Below are 20,974 nucleotides of genomic sequence, written 5' to 3'. Positions count from 1 at the left end.
ACACATAATAAGAATATATACACATGAAGACACCAAATTTATTGTGGCTCATCCCAATGTGGGACTAGATCCACAAGAATTGTTTCTTATAATAATAATTCTTATACAACAAATAGTTATTGACCTGCACACTAAGATGTAGGTCGTCTACGCACTCAATTGTAGACTTAGGCCTCTGCGCACTCATCTGCAGAGCCTCTTCCTTCACCACAAATGACAGATCACAAATATAAAACCATTCAATTAAATATGTGATGTCTCTCTTCTTTACTATTGATCCCTATATATACTATTACATCAAGGGATATATCATCAAAATACCATGGTCCATATACCATGGACTCCCTAAAACAATCTACGATGGTCAGAAAACCATTCATCTTTTTCAACATTACATGCTTTTACAAAAAGGAGGGGCTTTGACCCACTCTAACTCCCTTATACTGCATGGTATATTCCAACTGCTTCATTGCACAATCCACTTGTAGCTTTGCTTCTCTACTGCGCAGTCCACTTCTCACTCCGCTGCACTCTCCACTACACACTCCGCTCCTAAAAATGCAGAGTCTTTACCAAAATTTAGGCCAAGTTGGGCTACGCCCAACAGTGATATGTAAATGACATAGAGCTATTACTATCAAGTTGAACATAATAGGAGAAAAAATATCTCCTAGGGGTCACCCACTCGATTAGATAACATCTATATACAACTTGGGGACATGTGATCATCGTAGATTACATGATTCATGTACTTGAATGAAGAGTGCTTGAGAATGCTAGAAATCTCCGGTGCTTGCAAACCTCTTACTTATTTCACTTAAAAGCAATTTTTGATAGTGACTAAGTCACCTAAGTAGTGTGTTAATTTTCACCCTTGTGATATAGGAAATATCAAAACTTCAACTAAATTATGAAAATAAGAAAGTTATCTCATTGTATAGGAAAAATAGCGTGAAAAAAAGGAAGGTTGCAAAATCAAGAATGCAAGGCATATAATCTTACCTACTCTAAATTTTCTAAACTAAAATATGAAGTTCCAATATATAATATAAGTTGGGAATGGCAACTTCAATTCATCAAGGTTACACACATAAAAGTAATCTATGCTCCTAATTTTCCATGAATATTAAATGGGTAAATGCCATCTCTTACAAATACTGGGTCTCCTTCCTTAAAATCGTCAGTCATATTATCAAGCTTCCTTTTGACCCTATACTTTTTTTTGTTTTTTTTTTTTTTTTTTTCTAATCAAAGGTATTAGGTTTGAAAGAGGGTAATGGATTTACTTGGAACTTACTTCTTCCAATTTCCTCTTCTGCAACCCCTAAATCACTAAGGGATTATTGCTCAAAGTGCTTCCAAGTTATTTCAATATTCAAAAGTTTGACATCTTCATCTTCTCTTTCTACTTAGTTTTCTGATGAAAAGGGAAGAAAAGATTAGCCCTCATATTTATATTTTATTGATGTCTTTGAACTTGTAGAAGGTTATCTATTTTCTAATTCTCAACCAATGTCAAATATATGATTTCTACATTCCCTAATGTCTACCACATGATATCTAATGGCAAGTTCTCTATAAAAGATGAATGTTTTCATTAGAGGTGGGTATTGTGGCATACAACATGTCTATTTGCAAATTCCCACATATCATGGCTAACCATCTTCTTGATAAAATCATACCCCATGAATTAGGAACATCTATGACAATAATGTCCATGAGAAAAGCAATGCCAGGTTTAGATGCCAAATAAACCCTTAATTCTTTGATTAAACCATAAATCTGAATAGATTTTGAATCAAACCTTCTCACAATTCTATAAGGCATAAATCTAATTAATTGATAATCTTTAATGGCATTACATTAAAATATGCACCCAAATCAAACATACAATTGTGCAATATTAAATCATTCACTACTAATGAAAGGAAGAAAGGTGTGTATGTTCATCTCTTTTATCAAAATGCATATTTTGCAGAATTGTGAGAGGATCCTAAAATTCCCTATCAAGATTGAGTATCTTCATTATTTTCCCTCTATGAGGTTCAAGCTTAGCCAATTCCAAAAAAAGGATAGGAACATTCACCATATAAAGCGCATTCCCTAAGTCCACATCAAAATAAAATCCATTGTTTTTTTTACTCATAGCGGGTTTGGGGTTGTCAGTGAAAGGTAAAGATGTTCTAGTCCAATTCTTTGATAGGGCATCAATATTGTTTTCCTCTGGGTTTCTGGCTATTTGTTTCTCCTAGTATAATGTAAACCTTTAAACCTATCTCTTGATTGGCATTGGCATATTCATCTGAGTTATTTACACATTCTTTGACCATTTCATCATGTTGTTTCTTGTTAATAGGGGAAGATTATTTAGCAATGGATTGAAAGGACAATTATCATTTATAAAAATTAAATGTTATGTTTCCTCCTCACTTCCATAATTATGAGCACACTTCTCTTCACTATGGATATCATTACAATAAGGACGCCAAGGAATCCATCCCTAATTGTTCATGTTAGTAGGGGCAAGAGTGTTAGACACATTATGTTGAGGATAAGGTTTGCCACTACTTGGACCTAGATTCCTTGTGGAAGGTTTTCCATTATTACAAATATAGATCCATCTTAACCATGAATCTAGTGCGTGTCGAGAAGGATCAAATAATTTGAGGTGCAAACCACTTTTATAGTGCAAAACTTGAAAAAATGTTTACATCTCGAGAGATTTTATCCTTTTTTATGCTTAGTGTTTGATAGATATGTGGTTTATATATATATATATATATATATATATATATATATATATATATATATATATATATATATATATATATATATATATATATATCTGTTAGAAATGTGATCACTACTATGGTGGGGGGGGGGGGGGGGGTGGGAGGGGTGAATCAATAGTGACAATGTTTATTAACTTTTAAATCTTTTTCCAATTACTAAATCACAACATACATTAACCCATTAGTAGATTAGATCACATAACAAAAACACATGAGATCCATACAAACAACCAAATAAACATGCACAAGAGGACACAAGATATTTCTGGTGGAAAACCCCGTCTGAGTAAAAAACCACCCTTGTTGTTGTGCTACTCAAATATTTTATTATTCGTCAAGAAATAAAATTACATAGAATATATAAATGGCTACTAGCAGTTTGGAACTCTGATCTTCATCTCATAACTCTACACACACTCATCTAACCCGCTGGAAACCACCATGACCAATGAGTCTTGCCCAACTCCCATTAAACTCATTAAGAAATCTATTCTCTGTACTGAATTTGTCAGAGCCCCCACTCCACTCTTCTATGTGACCCTTGTTTCATTCATTTTAATACTAGAGCCAATCTGGACTGCTCAACTAGAACAACATGGCAACCTCTTGCATTGTAGGATCAAAATCAAACACGAAAATCACACTAATACAATTCTTCAAACTCACTCAATCACTACAAAACCACATCAATAACAAATGTTGCATGAATAAATGATAATATGATAAAAATACAATGAATTATCATACAAGAAATGATATTCAATCATTCCTTACTCCATCTCCTCGATGTTGCATAAAATTCCGGATGAATCACACTTCTGCTGCCATTTACTACTATTGTGAATTGTTGTAGATTTTTTGCAAAAATTCCCTACACAGCCTGCACACAATATTCTTCTCTCTCACACACTCTCCCTTACTCACTCAACCATTACTTTTCTTCATCAAGAGAACCAACCAACCAAAACTCAACATCACACACACACACACACACATATATGAATCCAAACACATCAACCTCAAACAAATACCATGGGTAGATACTAAGGTAAAAAAAATAGCCAGTGTAAATAGTAAGCAAGCCAAAATATCACATGAAAATAATATGGCAATACCAATACCAAGGGCACCTGTACCATGGCAATATCAATACCAATAGAAATTGTACCATCATAATACCAATACCAAGGGAAGTTGTACCATGGTAATACCAATACCAAGTGCCAATTTGCTCCACACAGACACCAATATCATGCATGTACTAACACTTGCAACCAATCGTCAAACATCTGTCATCTACCATAGAAACCATACATCAACAAAACATATGCACATAAGCAACCAATTATCAAACACCTATACCAATCAAATATCTACAAATGATGTTATGCTACTCATCATCAACACAACATCAATGCCAACAATATCCCACATGAATTTTTTCATTGTTTAAATTGCATTTTTTAATGTATAAGTAGATTTAATGCCTTGAAAATCCCCTTCATCACTTGGATTGTGTAATCTACATAGCTTAAACTTGCAATTCCAACAAACCTTTACTTGATTTTAGACAAAATCAACCCAAAAAATGTATCTAAAAAGGGGCTAAATGTAAACTAGTGAGATTATTTGAAATGTTTTCATCATATGAATTATTAAATGTTTTTCCTGTTATTAATATATTTTTAAATACATGTTAATATTATTTAACCCGACATATTGATTTTTTTTTATTATTAATATTTTAAATGTGACATATTAATTTTATATTAAAAATTTGATTAAATTATGCATCCCCCTTTTATTATTCTTATGAAGAAGTAATTGAACATTTTTACATTCAAACTTCTCTTTGTCGATTTAAATATTTAAATATGGATTTAAATATATATTCGAACTAGTTGAGCCCTAGGCTAGGGGTAGTCCCAATGTTGGAAAGAAGAACGATTTGAACACTAGTGGAATGATATCATCATGATTGTGTGAATCTCAGTCAAGATTGGACTCTCCTTGCGATAGTTTAATTCCCCCAAAGGTAGCTCCCATCCTCACACGTTCCCATGAGATTTGAACCAATGACCTAGTGGGGACTAAACCCCACACAAATCATTTGGTCTACGCCTCATGGTTCTCTCTCTCTCTTTATTTGTGTGTATATATATAATTGATATTAATATATATTAATTGGAATTTATATTGAAATAATTTATTTAAGTGATTTTTGTAGCTGCTACAACAACCAACCAATTTTTTTATCCAGTATATTTACATTTTGGGTCCCCTTTGCTTTCAAGGTTTTAACATTTATTTTTACGTTTTGAAATTGTAAAGTCATTATATAACTTGACCCAATCACTCATGAATGTTATGGTCGTGCATACTTTCGTGAGGTAGACTATCCTGACCTGCCTTGCTTCATCATCTTGCCCACTTTATTGATGCATTTAACCAAAACCACAAAACTCTTTTCTTATGGAGATTTTTGGTTGCCAAAATAGGATCTCTCTAATGGAACAACTCGTAAGAAAATGAATAGGATACCTAACCAATCTATTTCCAATGCTTCTTTAAAATCCACACAATTATGCTTAATTTTCTCATTGGTTCCACAAACACCAAGCATGATAAGTCTATGTTAGCATTTCCTATATAAGGGTTTTTTCTACTTTAAGTGGGTGTTCCTTGAAACTATAGCTTGACTCTTTAAAATATACTTACTTAACATACTTCTTTAGCATTCTTTCTAGACCTACAAGTGGTTCTTAAATGACATAACAATGCTTCCACTATTTATGTTCCATTCTCTCCTTTGTATACAAACAAGGAAACGAAATTGACAGAGGATTCAACCTATCATTGTGCATTACTTAAAATAAATTGAAATGGATAGAAGAATCTTGAAATGCAGGCTTGTGTTCTTGGTTTTAAGTTTTTCTAATGACTATGTATTATTGCAGGAACACCATTACTATGGTCGCATGTGTAATGTTGGGCGCCTTATCGGGAGATACGGCCCCTTAATTGGAAAGCATACCTTGGTTAATAATTTCAACATATTCCTTAGATATGAGGGACCTGAACAAGATGAGCTTAAGGAAAGGTTGCAAACAGACCAGGAAACTCACCATCATTAGGAGCAATTTAAAAAAAATCCAACAACTTCAAAGGACAGAATCAATTCTACAACACTGGAAATTTATTGCGCACAAATACTTTTTACTCTTGAAGTGGCATTTATCATTCTCAATACTGTTGGAAATTGAATTGATACCAACACATGCGGTACAAAGGAAATGGCAATGCATTTGTCTATGATCGTAGAAATAGTTTTGGACCAGCTGAAAATAAGTTTTCATGATAGGTGAAGGCAGTGAGGACTCGCCTGCAAATACAAGTTTCGTGACCGACATGAGGAAGACTTCCAAAGGAATCTCGTGTACTTATTTGTTATCCAACACTTATAATTGGTAAGTCAGTTTTTAACACTATTGATCTATAAAAGGAAAGTGGAATTTATTCCAAGAACAGACTTTTGGTTTCAGTTGTGGCTGCTTCCCCTGCTTTTCAAATTCAGGCGATAAATTTCTTGGGCTTCGTGTTTATACTAGAATCAACCACATTCCTAAAATGTGACATCGCATTGTCATTTCAATCACTATCACTTTGTCACTCTGTCTTGTGACCTACGACTAGAAATGGCATTATCCCTCCCTTGGTGGTATGTCACACTTTCAGTTTCCAACCAAATTGCAAATCAAAAAATACAACCAACACTAACAGGTAAGAATGTGACCTGCACTGCGAATCCAATCTGAAACTGGGACTACCTCTGGTGCATGTGATAAACACAGTCCGCACTTCCTCATTGTGACCTCCCTCACATGGCATCATTACCTTTTGTTGTATTCCTTGGCTGCAAAATTTATTCACGTTTCCCATCCCCGCTTACTTATCACTTAAATGCATCCTTGTTTGCTATCTCAGCACCTGATATGGAATTACGACCTTACCCTTGGATGAATTCTCACATATAACCCCTAATATTTATTTATCTCCCATCCTAAGCTCTATTCGCTCCATTCCTTACACCATTTTTCCTACAAGAATTTCTACCCTAAGTTCGCTCTAAAATTCATCATATGGCTTATAATTTTTTAAAACGAAAGATTCAAGAGTATAGATTGTGAATGGAATTGCTTGATTTAATCACATGGATTCATTAATAAATGAAATTTTATGGCTTCAGGTTTGGATCTTTGTGAATTTGTTTAAGGGATTTGTATTTATTTTTTGGTTGGAATCATATGAAGTATTCGTATAACTAGCGCAAATATGCATCATGCTATGTCAATAAGGCATTCTAAACCTCACGCCTTCTTTGTATTATGATTATAGACCAACCCTTTTCCATTCATCACATACTCGAACTATGTTTCACAATGGGAAAGCATTTACCGTCAAATCACAAGTCACATTGACGTAGAGCAGACCTCACTCACTCTGATTGCACTCTAATTAAAAAGCATTCAATTCTATGTTGCGCTTTCTTAATCCAATCTTCTTTCAATGATTCTATTTCAACGATTTCATTCATCCTCCATTTTATGGCATTGAACGTTCCAACACCTACAATTATTTCCCTGCACACCTTCCTATAGGATATGTGCGTTGGAGTGACAGACAACTGATATATCACAAGATTGATTGAATCTTGACAATGATCCAACAATAGGTATGGATCCGTCGTGATCCAATCACAAAAGATTTCTACAATATCTCTGAATAAATTGAATAAAAGGCACATGATTCTTTCATGAAATGCACTCACACATAAACAACATTACCTTACCTTAGTTTTATGAGGCCAACATTTGTCTTCCTACACTTCCCCTTAACTCAAAGTCTTTTCATTTTGGTCTCCCTTATCACAATCTCAACAATGTCTCCTGATGAAAACTTGACTAAACCGAGAGGGGATGAATCAGTTTAGTCCATTCATGGAAATTAATATTCTTTTCATTAATCTCATTAATCGAAACATTACATGAGCATCTTAACGAATATTGACTAACAGATTGAATATGTGAACAACAAGTAATAAGAAAATCAAAACATCACATCAGCACATAATCAAAACACATATTGACACAAGAAATATGTGGAAACCCATAAAGGGAGAAAACCACGATATTATTATTGTTGTGATGCAAAGGCAAGCTCCTACTTCTTATTACATATGATTTTCTGTAGGCTCCAACCTACACAAGGTTGCTACCTCAATTTTTTGCAAGTTGCAACATGCAAGGAAGACCCAACTCCCATATGTTTCTTGTGGGCCACAACCCACCGCAGACTCCTGCCTCAACAGGCTTCAACCTAATTTTTATCAAGTCACTAATTGAAAGGAGACTACAATCCCCTGATGCAAACCAGAAACAACAATGTGTTGATTTACCTGGTCATAAATTATGCATATCTCCATTTTCATTTCTGCCTCTTATTTTCTTCAAATATGCTTCACATAAGATTCATATGTGACAGGTAAATAATGCATAACACCTCAATCTACTATCAGGCACTCTCCAACTCTCTAACCTCCCTTTTTTTGCTTCCAGAAACATCTTTTATAAAGGTAATTTGTTGGTTGTTTGCATTCCACATAAGAATATGAAGTGAACAAGCTTGAATCTTTGCCTTCCATTCATTCATCTCCAAAATCTTCAAATTTTGAATATTATAAAATAAATAAGTATTGATTTGTGGCAGCATTGGATGTGTTCTAGCCATAAAAACTAGTGGCCGAGAGGCTAACACACATGAGATCTCCAAGACCCAAAAATGGTTTGGGAAAATTCCACTCGATTAGAGAGATATAAAATAATTCATATTTTAAATGGGGTTCTGTTGACATGGCTAATGTGTGCTATTCCAACAAGGGGAACTAACCTGGTCGCAAGCCCCAATTAGACCTGCTTTCATTTGGAATGACTAGCTCCGATAGGTTTTAAGGGACCCTGTAATTCTGGGAGGAAGACTTCAAGTAAATCAACAAAATAAAATAGCTAACCTCTATGTATTAAATCCTATATATACTACTTCTAACTACTCTAGTATAGTCTTAGCTATCCTAGTCTATCCTACAAAGCATAATACAGAGGTTTAAACATCATATATATGTTCGGCAGGAGCATGATAAAGAAGATTAAACATCATGTATAGATTCAAGTCCAAATGAATCAATCACTGAATCTACAACTGGACAAGACTGTATTAAAGCTAAATTGCAATCCAATCACTCACATAGGAATCCACATTCTTTTATGGAATTAAACTTGCAACTGATGTTTAACTTAGTTTAAAATCAGAGACCATTCACAAGTTAACCATGAAACTGAATCACATTCAATTTAAAAAGACTAATAGTGAACTGTAAGTCATCAATATGCATAAATACAAATCACATTTACATTCATGCCAACAACAACACTCTGATCCAAAACATATAAAGGAACAATCAAATAAGTCTGAAACTAAAGGCTCCTTCTTCCCCTAAAACAATCCTCCTTATTCACAATAAAGCGAAACTGTTCTTCTCGAAAATCAAAAGCCCTTTCTCCTCTTCGGAGGTAATACTTATGCAAACGCCCCTGACTCTAGGTCTACCCTGCCTCTTCATCTTCCCACTGTTTCAGATATGAAAATCGAGTACACAAAGATAGGATCATTGGCGTGATTGCTGGCACGTAGAAAGCATAACGGCCGGATCAATTCCTTTCCTGAGGAAGAGAACAGATGTTGGTAAAAAGGGTGACTGTATGTTTCCTTCCCATAATGAAGACCAGGACAACTTTGCTTACGGAATGTACAGGCAACATGTGGGGTTCCAACCCGGAACGCTTGCAGCCAGACCCTTAAACGCAGTGCTTCTGCATACATGGCTCTTCGAATCCCCTCCTGCGTCCTTTACTTCTCACCTGCAAGGATAGCTATCATTAGCTTGATGATTGTGAACAATAAAACATAAATGTTCAATCAAACGTAAACATTGCCTTCATTCATTTTATAAACTACAGAACAAGTGTGAAAAGGATTTATGCCTGATACATAGTCAACATACAATTTCCCGCTCAACCCATAGGCTTGGCACAGTTTTTTGAGGGCTTATTTTAAATTGCAATCGGGTATCGGCCCCTCTACGGGTTGTAGTACCAATTCCTTCCACTTCCCTAATGCGCAATTACACTATCGAGACTCCACATGCCCGTCTTTTACACTGAAAACCCAATCCCTTTGTAATTTCAGAAAATTTGGAAAACACATGAAAACATAGGAAATCCTGCCTCGATCGCTCAAGCCGGACCTCAAATGTTATATGTTGGAGTCTATAAATATCGCCAGGTCTAGCCTATCGCACAAGCTTGGGGCTCTGCCGATCGCGATATGCGATAGGGCTTCGGACCCAAAAATATATATATCATATTTGATAGCTCGGCAAGTCCACCATATCGTTGCATGTATAATGTATAAGACCTGGGCTCCGCCGATACGTAATATGCAATTGGGGGCTAGACCCGACAATGTATACAATGCGATTCATAGTGCCGGCAAGTCTGGAGGCCAGGGGCGTGCCATATATACATAAACCTTGGACTTAGGCCGATTGCGATATGCGACAGGCTTTCGGACCAGAAAATATATATATATTGCGGTTCATAATGCCGTCAGGTCCGGGGCCTTATGGCATGCATTATGCTCCCAAATTGAATGCGATAAGCAAAAGAGGGAGGATATATGTATTTTTCAAATGATTTCCTTTGGAAAGGGATTATAACGGGACAATGATGCGATGAAGGGTTTTGAAAGCTAGACAAACCCCGATGAGCATATGAAAGAAGGCCTTAACAAGGTTATATGTGAGGGATTCGTTAAGGAGCTTTCACCATTTGTGAATGGAAGATTTGGGTCTTCATAGAGTTAAAATTATTGGGATGAAAAGGATCATTCAGAGAGATGATAGATCAGACTTATAGGAGGGCCATTCAAAATTTGCTATCAAAGCATGTTTTAGTAGGGTGGTAGTTGTGGCCACAAAAAAAGGCAAATCGCTAGGCGAACCAGTTATCTCTGTTTCCAAATAACCTTCAGATTAATAAAACATCAGGATGTTAAGATAAACTTGAAATGCGAACTATATAGATGGACAGGCATGGGCTCCACTTAAACATTAACTGCTTCAGGAGGGATAGAGAAAAATAGCTTCTACTTACTGATATGATTTTGACAGGCATTCTCCAATGGTAGTATTATGGGGGCTTATTGACCTTCCTTTACCTGTTTCCCACTTTCAAAAATCCGTTTGGGGCCGTCACTGGTCTATCCATACCTGTTTAGGTGTGTACCTCGGCTCTTTATTGCTCATCAAGCTTGATGTAGACATGTTTTTCTTGCACTTTATATGAGAATTTCAGTGTTATATTTTCATTGATTGAATGGGGCGCAGTTATGGATCATGCCATATTTTCAAACCACTTAAGCAAGGTTGGGCTTGCTGTGTCAACCGGTACTCTGAACCCAACAACAGTTCTTACTCTAATTGGCTTCCCAAACAACCTGTCCTTCTAGATTGACACAAGAGTTGACATTTCATTTCTTTTAGATAAGTCCTTCCAGTTTCAAGCACAAGGACTAGAGCACAATTAGATTTTCCACAGGGTATGAGACAGTGAGCGTAGCCCATGAAAGGAGGTTTACTTGTGAGTAACAGGTATTGGACCATTTAGTGTGGTGGATGGGTCCAATGGAGAATGACTGTAAACCTTACAAGCAAGTATAGGCTAGGTCTGAGTGGGATTTATGTAAATGTGGCATTCCTCCATGCCAGTCCAGCTGTAGTTACACATTTTTGTTTTATAAAGATGCCCCTACATGCTCTAGATATCCAAGTTATCAACAGATCTCACATAGTTCCCAACAGATGCCAATGAGGGGTTTCGGTTTGCATTCCACTGCTGATTCTCAAGTGCTCATGGGCTGATAGAAAATTTGTTTGATTTGCAGGGAAATGATGGATTCAGGAACAACAGAATCATCAGCAAGTTAATGAGGAAGGGAATGGCCAAGAGTAGTGAATGAGGGCGAATCTAAAAGGTAGAACGAGACTGAAGGACTACAATCAGCTGGCTAAAAAGGAATGTAATTCAAAACAGAATAAAAATAGACTTGGCAGAAAACAAAAGAAAGGACATAATTACAACTAAACTAACAACAAAATGAAATGAACTCTAACCTACTCAGGAGGTAATCACCAACGCAGTGGTTACTGGAAGTATCTCTTCAGATGCTGGCCATTAACAGGGAGTTTTCCAGTTTCTCCCTGTAAGGTTTTCAATCTGTAAGTTCCATGACCAATTTTTTCCACAACTTGGAATGGGCTCAGCCATGAATGTTGTAAATTTTTGTGCTTACCTGTTGGCTCACTCATGAGAGATGAAAAGTAAATAAATTTCTCAATGAAAGATATCACCTCGTCTTCACTTCCATTTATAAGTTTGTCATGCTCCCTTTTGTTAATGGATGCATTTCTGAGTGTTCTTTCGCAATGCAGAAACTCAAGGATTTGATTATCACCTTTGAACACCTGCTAATTTGGGATGTTATCAGTTACAGATGATCTAAACATCAATTCAACATAAAATTTATTCTTGTTTAATCTAAGATTAGGAAAAAGTTTCGCAGCCATAGCAGCCATTAGATCGGAATCGTGGTTATACTTTCGAGGTATGTATGTGACATTGAAAGAATTGAAATTGTCAATTAAACTCCATACCTCATGTTGGTACCTCACCAGTTGTGGCAGACTATAGTGTATCCTTTTCTTTACCTGGTCCACCATTATTTGTGGGTAATCAAAAACTCTGATATTTTTTACATTCTTTTCAATGGCTCTTCTCAGGCCTTTCAGCAAGCCTTCATGTTCTGCTATGTTACTGGTGCGCGTGCATTCCAACCGACTGGCCATCAGACGTTGGTTCCCTGGTGGGTCAATGAAAATGCTCCCAGCGCCTGCACTTTCAAGACAGTTAGAGTCATCAAAGTGGAGCGTCCCGAAAATAAAATCTAATGTTACGCTAGAAGAACTACTTCCTATGTAGTTAATCCTATCATCTACTATAATACAAGGTAATTCAACAGTTGGATTGTGGGGGTGTTTAATTCTTTCTTCCAACTGTGTGTTTGTCAAAGCCTCCTTGACTATTTCTGCATGGCATTCTCTGAAACAGGTTTCCGTGGCATAAACATCGAAACTATAATTCCCAAGGATAGAGTTATAGAACATTACAAGTTCATTGGGGTTGTTTGGTTCCGTTACAACGTACTTCATGTATCCTTCCCAATCCACTCTCAACATATCACTTTTTCCCCTCTGAGGCAACAAAAGATGGGACCAATCAGTTGAGAAATATCCATTTAGATTTGATGACCAATCCCTACTAAGTAGCATTCCATAAGCCTCAGGTATATCCACTACCACTATATCAATGACTTGAGTGTATTGAGGTTTGGCAGCCATCTGAATCAACACATCTTTTAGCTCCCCAATAACTCTCACATTCGTTTTGTCCAACTGCATAATTCGAGTTTCAGTTTTATTGGGTATTGATTGAAGTCTCTTAGCAACATCGTAAGGCATAACAATGGATGAGGTTCCAGAGTCTACCAAGAAATTGTGCACATTCATGTTGAATATTTCAAATGTGATAAGGAAGGGTGGAGTCATAGATTTTGATTTCCTCCCTATCATGGTTATACTGACATCTTGGGGCTTTCGATTCATTTTAGACAGAGTGGCTTCCATAGCTGATGGTATTCAGGCTGCACTGGAGGTATTAACAGGTTTGGATACTGGTTTCTCGGTTTGGCCAGTGGAGGTGGTGGGGGTTTTGTATTTCCGCTCATTCATAGCTTTTAGCAGCAAATCTCTTTGCTGCATTAATTTTAACAAGTCAAAATATGTGATATTAGCCCTAGACTACTTGAGATCATCCACAATATTGTAATCCATATTATAAATAGGATATGGCAGAGTAAACATACCTATTTTGCCATTCTTAGGTGGGAGTTTACCATCTTGAGTAGCCTTCGTTGGAGTGGGAGATGCATTTTCTTTCTTTGAGTGACTTGCAACAGGGGCATTCTTAGATTGACCGCCAGGTCTACTCTTCTCGATTGGAACTCTAGGAGCGGATGCTTTCACAGGGTGAACATCTTGCTTTGTTCGGTCTAAGGGCTTTGTCGCATCTGGGAGCGGCCCTTTACTTCGTGTGTGGATTTCATTAGTGTTTATTTCTGCAGTATTATCCCCTTCATCGCCATTCTCATTACTATGGAAATACCACATCACATTAATTTGGGTTTCCTCATCCAAGGGTTCTTCTACTTGGTATCCTTCTTCGTCTTCTTATTCTAGTTCGAGCTCCAATACAGGCTCTTCTTTGTTAAGGAGCGATCCAATAAGAGACAACTCTTCTTTGTTTAAAGCCTCTTCATTAGGTGGAGCAAGCAATGCAAGTTGGCCATGACCACCTTCTATTTTCTTTCGATAGAAAGGTTTGAAGGGTTTTCTGTTATTATAATCTCCTCCATTCCCACTTGTACTCTCTCCAGCATTTCTTTTCATATCAATGACTGTGTTTGTTAGTTTCTTAATGATCCGATGCAAACCCTCCACATCTGTGGTATCCTTTTCTTTGGTCTCAACCACTTGGTTGCCACTCCCACTACTCTTCTTGGATGATTGAGAGGATTTCTTCACTTCAGTTGTATAATGACATGCTGTGAGGTTGATCATTTCATTTTCAACTTTCACCGCTTCATCGATAGCACCTTGTAAGGTTTGCACATTACTCCTTTTAACCCACATCATTGTAGGGACAGGGAGAGCAGAGATATAGAATTCCATTAGCACCTCTTCAGTAGGTCTAGCGGTGGCTGGGATTCTGTTGAAAAAGGTGTTGAACTGGATGTTAAAATCCTTAACCTTCTCCTTGGTTTCCATTTTCAGACGGGATAATTCTAAAACTAAGGTTGCAGGTGTTTTGTCATCACCAAACTTGTCTAAGAAGGCCTGCTGAAAATCATCCCAAGAGGTGATTGACCCTATTCTCAAGCCGAAATACCATGTGGAGGCTGCACCAGTCAAAGTAAAAGAGAATAGACGACACACCACATCTTCATCGGCAACCCCCAACCTGCACAAGGCGAGGAAGAAAGAGCGAATATGGTTATCAGCAGTATCTCTCTGCTCAGGGTCGAAATTAGGTAACACTCTTTATGCATTTTTGGGTAAGGGATGTTGCTGCCTAGGTACCGCTACAACATCCTATGCAAGCCAGGGAGGGAGTGCTCCCAGAGGAGGTGGGGCTTGATTCCTACCCAGGGGAGGAGGTGGAGGCTAATTCCCACCTGGAGGGGGAACGTTGGCCATATTATGGATTGGGAAGTTTTGGTTGGAGGCTTCTCCATTAGGAGTCTCAAAATCAAGCAAGGAGTTTCCTTTAAGAGGCAAATCCACAGGAATTTCTTCCCAAGGGGTGTCGATACTTTGCAAGGATTCTAGCACAATATCTTCGAGAGAAGTGGTTGCAGATGTATCTTCGCTCAGGGTAAAGATCCTTGGCTTTCTCTTAGTTGTCGGAGGTAAAGAGTGAAATATGGGAAGCTGAGAGAGGGAACAAGCATAAGCCTGAGTAAGCGTTCTAACTGGTTGTTCCTGAGTGACAAGATACTCCCACAGTCTCTCTTCCTTGGGTGACCCGGAAACAGGACTTAGAGGGGTCTCTGTTTCTTCAAAATGAGGCTCTTTCAAATGTGTGGTAGGATCTCTCCGACCTTTATGATCCATACATTAATCCTTTTGAATCCATGCGTGGCACTTATAGATGAAATCTTGAAAAGTTGGGGATGGCGGTTCAGGTCCTCCTTCTAGCGCCAATTTGTTGACATGGTTAATGTGTGCTATAACAACAAGGGGAACTAACCCAATCACAAGCCCCAATTAGACCTGCTTTTGTTTGGAATGGCTAGCTCCGATGGGTTTTAAGGGACCCCGTAAACTGTTTGAACATGTCGAAAGATTGCTTTCGGGAGGAAGACTTCAATTAAATCAACAAAATAAAACAGCTAACCTCTATGTATTAAATCCTATCTATACTACTTCTAACTACTCTAATCTAGTCTTAGCTATCCTAGTCTATCCTGCAGAAGCATAATATAGAGGTTTAAACATCATATATATGTTCGGCAGGAGCGTGATAAAGAAGATTAAACATCATGTATAGATTCAAGTCCAAATGAATCAATCACTGAATTCACAGCTGGACAAGACTGTATTAAAGCTAAATTGTAATCCAATCACTCATATAGGAATCCACATTCTTTTATGGAATTAAACTTGCAACTGATGTTTAACTTAATTTCAAATCAAATACCATTCACAAGTTAACCATGAAACTGAATCACATTCAATTTAACAAGACTAATAGTGAACTGTAAGTCATCAATATGCATAAACACAAACCACATTTACATTCATGCTAGCAACAACACTCTGATCCAAAACATATAAAGGAACAATCAAATAAGTATGAAACTAAAGGCTCCTTCTTCCCCCAAAACAGTCCTCCTTATTCACAATAAAGCGAAACTGTTCTTCTCGAAAATCAAAAGCCCTTTCTCCTCTTCGGAGGTAATACTTATGCAAATGCCCCTGACTCTAGGTCTACCCTGCCTCTTCATCTTCCCACTATTTCAGATATGCAAATTGAGTACACAGAGATAGGATCGTCAGCGTGACCGCTGGCACGTAGAAAGCATAACGGCCGGATCGATTCCTTTCCTGAGGAAGAGAACAAATGTTGGTAAAAAGGGTGACTATATGTTGCCTTCCCATAATGAAGACCGGGACAACTCTGCTTATGGAATGTACAGGAAATGCGTGGGGTTCCAACCCGGAACGCTTGCGGCCAGACCCTTAAACACAGTGCTTCTACATACATGGCTCTTCAAATCCCCTCCTGCATCCTTTACTTCTCACCTGCAAGGATAGCTATCATTAGCTTGATGATTGCGAACAATAAAACATAAATGTTGCCTTCATTCATTTTATAAACTACGGAACAAGTGTGAAAGGATTTATGCCTGCTACAGAGCCAACATACAATTTCCTTCTCAACCCATAGGCTTGGCACAGTTTTTTGAGGGCTTCTTTTAAATCGCAATCAGGTATCGGCCCCTCCGTGGGTCGCAATACGAATGCCTTCCACTTCCCCGTTGTGCAATTACACTATCGGGACTCCACAAGCCCACCTTTTACATTTAAAACCCGATCCCTTTGTAATTTTGGAAAATTTGGAAAACACAGGAAATCCCACCATGATCACTCAAGCCGGACCTTAAATGTTATATGTTGGAGTCTATAAAAATCGTCGGGTCCGGCCTATCGCATATCGCAATATGCACAAGCCTGGGGCTCCACTGATCGTGATATGTGATAGGGCTTCGGACCTGAAAATATATATATATCGTATTTGATAGCTCAGCGAGTCCGCCATATTGTTGTGCGTATTATGTATAAGGCCCGGGCTCCGCTGATATGCGATATGTGATTAGGGGTTGGACCCGACAATGTATACAATGTGGTTCATAATTCTGGTAGGTCTGGAGGCCTGGGTGCGCCATATATACATAAACCTTGGACTTAGGCCTATTGCGATTTGCGACGAGCTTTTGGACCCGAAAATATATATATTGTGGTTCATAACGCCGTTGGGTTCAAGGCCTTATGGCTTGCATTATGCGCCCAGATTGAATGTGATAAGCAAAAGAGGGAGTATATATGTATTTTTCAAAGGGTTTCCTTTGTAAAGGGATTATAACAGGACAATGATGCGATGAAGGGTTTTGGAAGCTAGACAAACCCCGATGAGCATATGAATGAAGGCCTTAACAAGGTTATATGTGAGGAATTTGTTAAGGGGATTTCACCATTTGTGAATGGAAGATTTGGCTCTTCATAGAGTTAAAATTACTGGGATGAAAAGGATCATTCAAAGAGATGATAGATCAGACTTATAGGGGGCCCATTCAAAATTTTCTAGCAGAGCATGTTTTAATAGGGTGGTAGTTGTGGCCACAACAGGTTCCTAATTCTAAAGTTAGGAAAATTAAAATATTAATGAGTATTAATATAAAACTAGGTGAGAATCTTCTAAATGACATGGATCAAGCCAAATCTAATCTTAGCCATTGATTAGGGACTTAATCTCGGCCATTGAAGACTCAACAAGAAAAGTATAAGAGGAGACTTGAGGGTCAGTTGGAGATACACCAAGATTGATCATTCAGTTTGATTTTCTAGAGCAGGGTTTGCTGAGAAAATTCAAACAAGTGATCCGAGTTGCAGTGAGGGGCAGTGAGTACATAGCAGAGAGGCCGAGATAGTGCCAGAGGGCCAGTGCAGTGATTGAGGAGGCTACGCAAAGCCAATAGGAGCCACACAGAAGGCCAGAGAGACTGCATAAAGGCTAGCAGGGCCTACATGGGTGACACAAAAGGCCAGAGACCTGACGTAGAGAGGCAGAGGGCTGACGCAAGGGGTTCCAGAGCTATGAATAGGCCAACAAGGCTGATGCGGAGCCTTGGAGAAGTGCTAGAAGGATTTTGTGGGGAAGACTTGCTGAATATCTGCTTCTAAAGAGAGGTATTACTGCTAGATAGAAATATATGTTGGGTGAACCAACTTGGCACCCTAGTTGTACTCAAGAAAGATGATTAATAATAAAACCCTCAAAGTTGTTGCACCAGTTTTCCTGAATTAGGTTTTTATGAGGACGATTGTCCAAAAATAATGGTGTCCCTTGTGTGTTTGTCTATTATTTTAGTTGATGATTTGTATATGAGTTGAGACTGGATTTGTGTTTATTTTCAGTATTGATATGGTTAAATAACTTGTTAAGGAATAAACAAGTGGGTGAAATAAACCAGACGATGCAGGAAGAATTTCTGACATGTTAGGCTTAAAAATTTCAACATGGTATTAGAGCATTGTAGATCACATGAGAACTGAAGGCACCAGATTAATCAAAGGCATTTGTAACAGTAGCAGTTGTCCCGAGAGATAGAGCTGCTCCTAAGCAGAAAGTAGCAAAGGAGTGATGCAGAGGGCCTTGTGTCATCATTTCGAGCCAGAGAGAGGGCCAGCGCAGAGGAAAATAGAGGCATAAGAGACTCACTTAGAGCCACGTCATCCTACTCATCCAAGTAGGATTGACGCAGTTGGCTAGAGGAGCGATTCAGTCTTGCTGGGATTGCGCAGAGACAAGAGGCTCAGTTTCTTCAGCTGTTGGGGCATAGGGAGCTGTGGGCAGAATGTGGATTAGGAAGCTCATGGAGTGTTGTTACTGTTGAAGTATAAAAGTACCTAACGAGACAGGACCAAGGTAGAGGGAGTCTTTGCCTTGAGGGGCCTCTAGCCAAGAAATCCAAATCTGAGTTGCAGTTGCAAAGAGGATCGGAGAGGAGTAGATCGACAGTTGGAAGGAATATTTCTAGCAGGGAAATTGAGACCCAGAGGGAGCCTAGGAGAAAACTTACAGGAGGGAAATCAAGACTCAGAGGGAGTCTAGAAGAGGAGATGAGATGACAATGAATGGACTGAGGGATCAGGACAGGTTGGACGGGGCCTCCAACTTTGTCATCAGGGAGGCGAGGATCCTGTCTGTTCTGGATAGACATTGCATTAAGGTCTTTGCCTTGAGAACCGTGGCTATCCCAGTTGACCCAGTTGATAATGAGAAATATGAGGATGCAATGGTGAAGGCAAAGTGTATAATCCTTGATGGGGTCAAGGATCATGTAGTACTACATATTTCCAAGAAGAACACGACAAAGGAGATGTGGGATACCTTGGCGACATTGTATCAAGGCACTTACGTGCAGAGGAAGATGTTGTTGGAGAATCAACTGCGATCATATCAGATGAAGAAGGGGGAGCAAATAGATCTATACCTCAGCAGGTTGCAAGATATTCAGGACCAACTTACTTCCATAGGGGCCACACCAGATCAGGAGTTCATGGTGAGGACCACCCTGAATGCAGTTTCTGAGGATTGGGAGACATTTGTCCAAAACATTTTGGGTAGAGCTAATATTCGAGGATGGGAAAACATGTGGGCATCTCTTCACCAAGAAGAGATCAGATGGTTGACCAAGGTGGGAAGTAGCAACAAAGGATGTCGAATCAAGAAAGAGGAGTAGGAGGATGTGGCTCTGGCATCTGTGGGACAATAGGGAAGAGGAAGAAGAAGGACATCTCCAAGGTGAACTGCTTCCATTGTGGGGAGCTCGGTCATTATGCAACCCAGTGTCCTAGGAAGAAGAATAAGGGAGAGACTTCTAACTCCGAGGTAGCTCCAGCTAAGGCAAAGAAAGAAGTCGAGATGAATGACAACTGTGCCATGAGTGACCATGCACCTCTAGAGAAGAGGTGGGGTGACATCGATTTGTAGTCAAGAGGACTACAGAAGATGAGGGGAAGGATCCTTGATGTATCCAAACTCTTGGATCATATCTGACTACGGGAGCCCCGAATGATAATAGCACGATCACGGATGTCAGTAGAAACAAGATGCAGATGGAGCGACAAGGCAGTGCTAGAGTGTAGAGGTCTTTAGTAGCACAGTGGAGGTTGCAGCAGTGAAAGAGGCACATAGATGGTTGAAGTAGTGCAGAGAGAAACAAAGGTGGTTGCAACAGTGCGAGAGGCACAAAGGTTTTTGCAGTGGTGCAAAGGTAACAAAGGGAGCATAGGATAGAAGAAAAAGTAGCTTCAGCATTAGGAGGCTTCCGGACTTACAAGGATGTTAGTATTTGGGTAGAACAATTACTTACTTCTCGATAACTGAGTTGTAGTGAAACAGTTAGCAATGGTAGTGCTATGGGTAGCATGGGCAACATTTGAGATAGAGTTGCAGTGTTGGGAGGAAGGACCAGCAACAACACGGATGCAGAGGGAGCTGCAGTACATATGTAGCAGTGGTTGTGACAGATCCATGGGCAGAAGTAGAGAAAGCAGTAGTGAAATAGATGTAGGGCAGCAGGCCTAGCATCATCACAGGTACCAGTGC

The sequence above is a fragment of the Pinus tabuliformis genome, chromosome 7, assembly GCF_031772625.1.
Source record: "Pinus tabuliformis cultivar Carrire ecotype Pingquan chromosome 7, CPIR1, whole genome shotgun sequence".
NCBI classification, from domain to species: Eukaryota; Viridiplantae; Streptophyta; class Pinopsida; order Pinales; family Pinaceae; genus Pinus; species Pinus tabuliformis.
Note: the sequence above shows the minus strand (reverse complement) of the source record.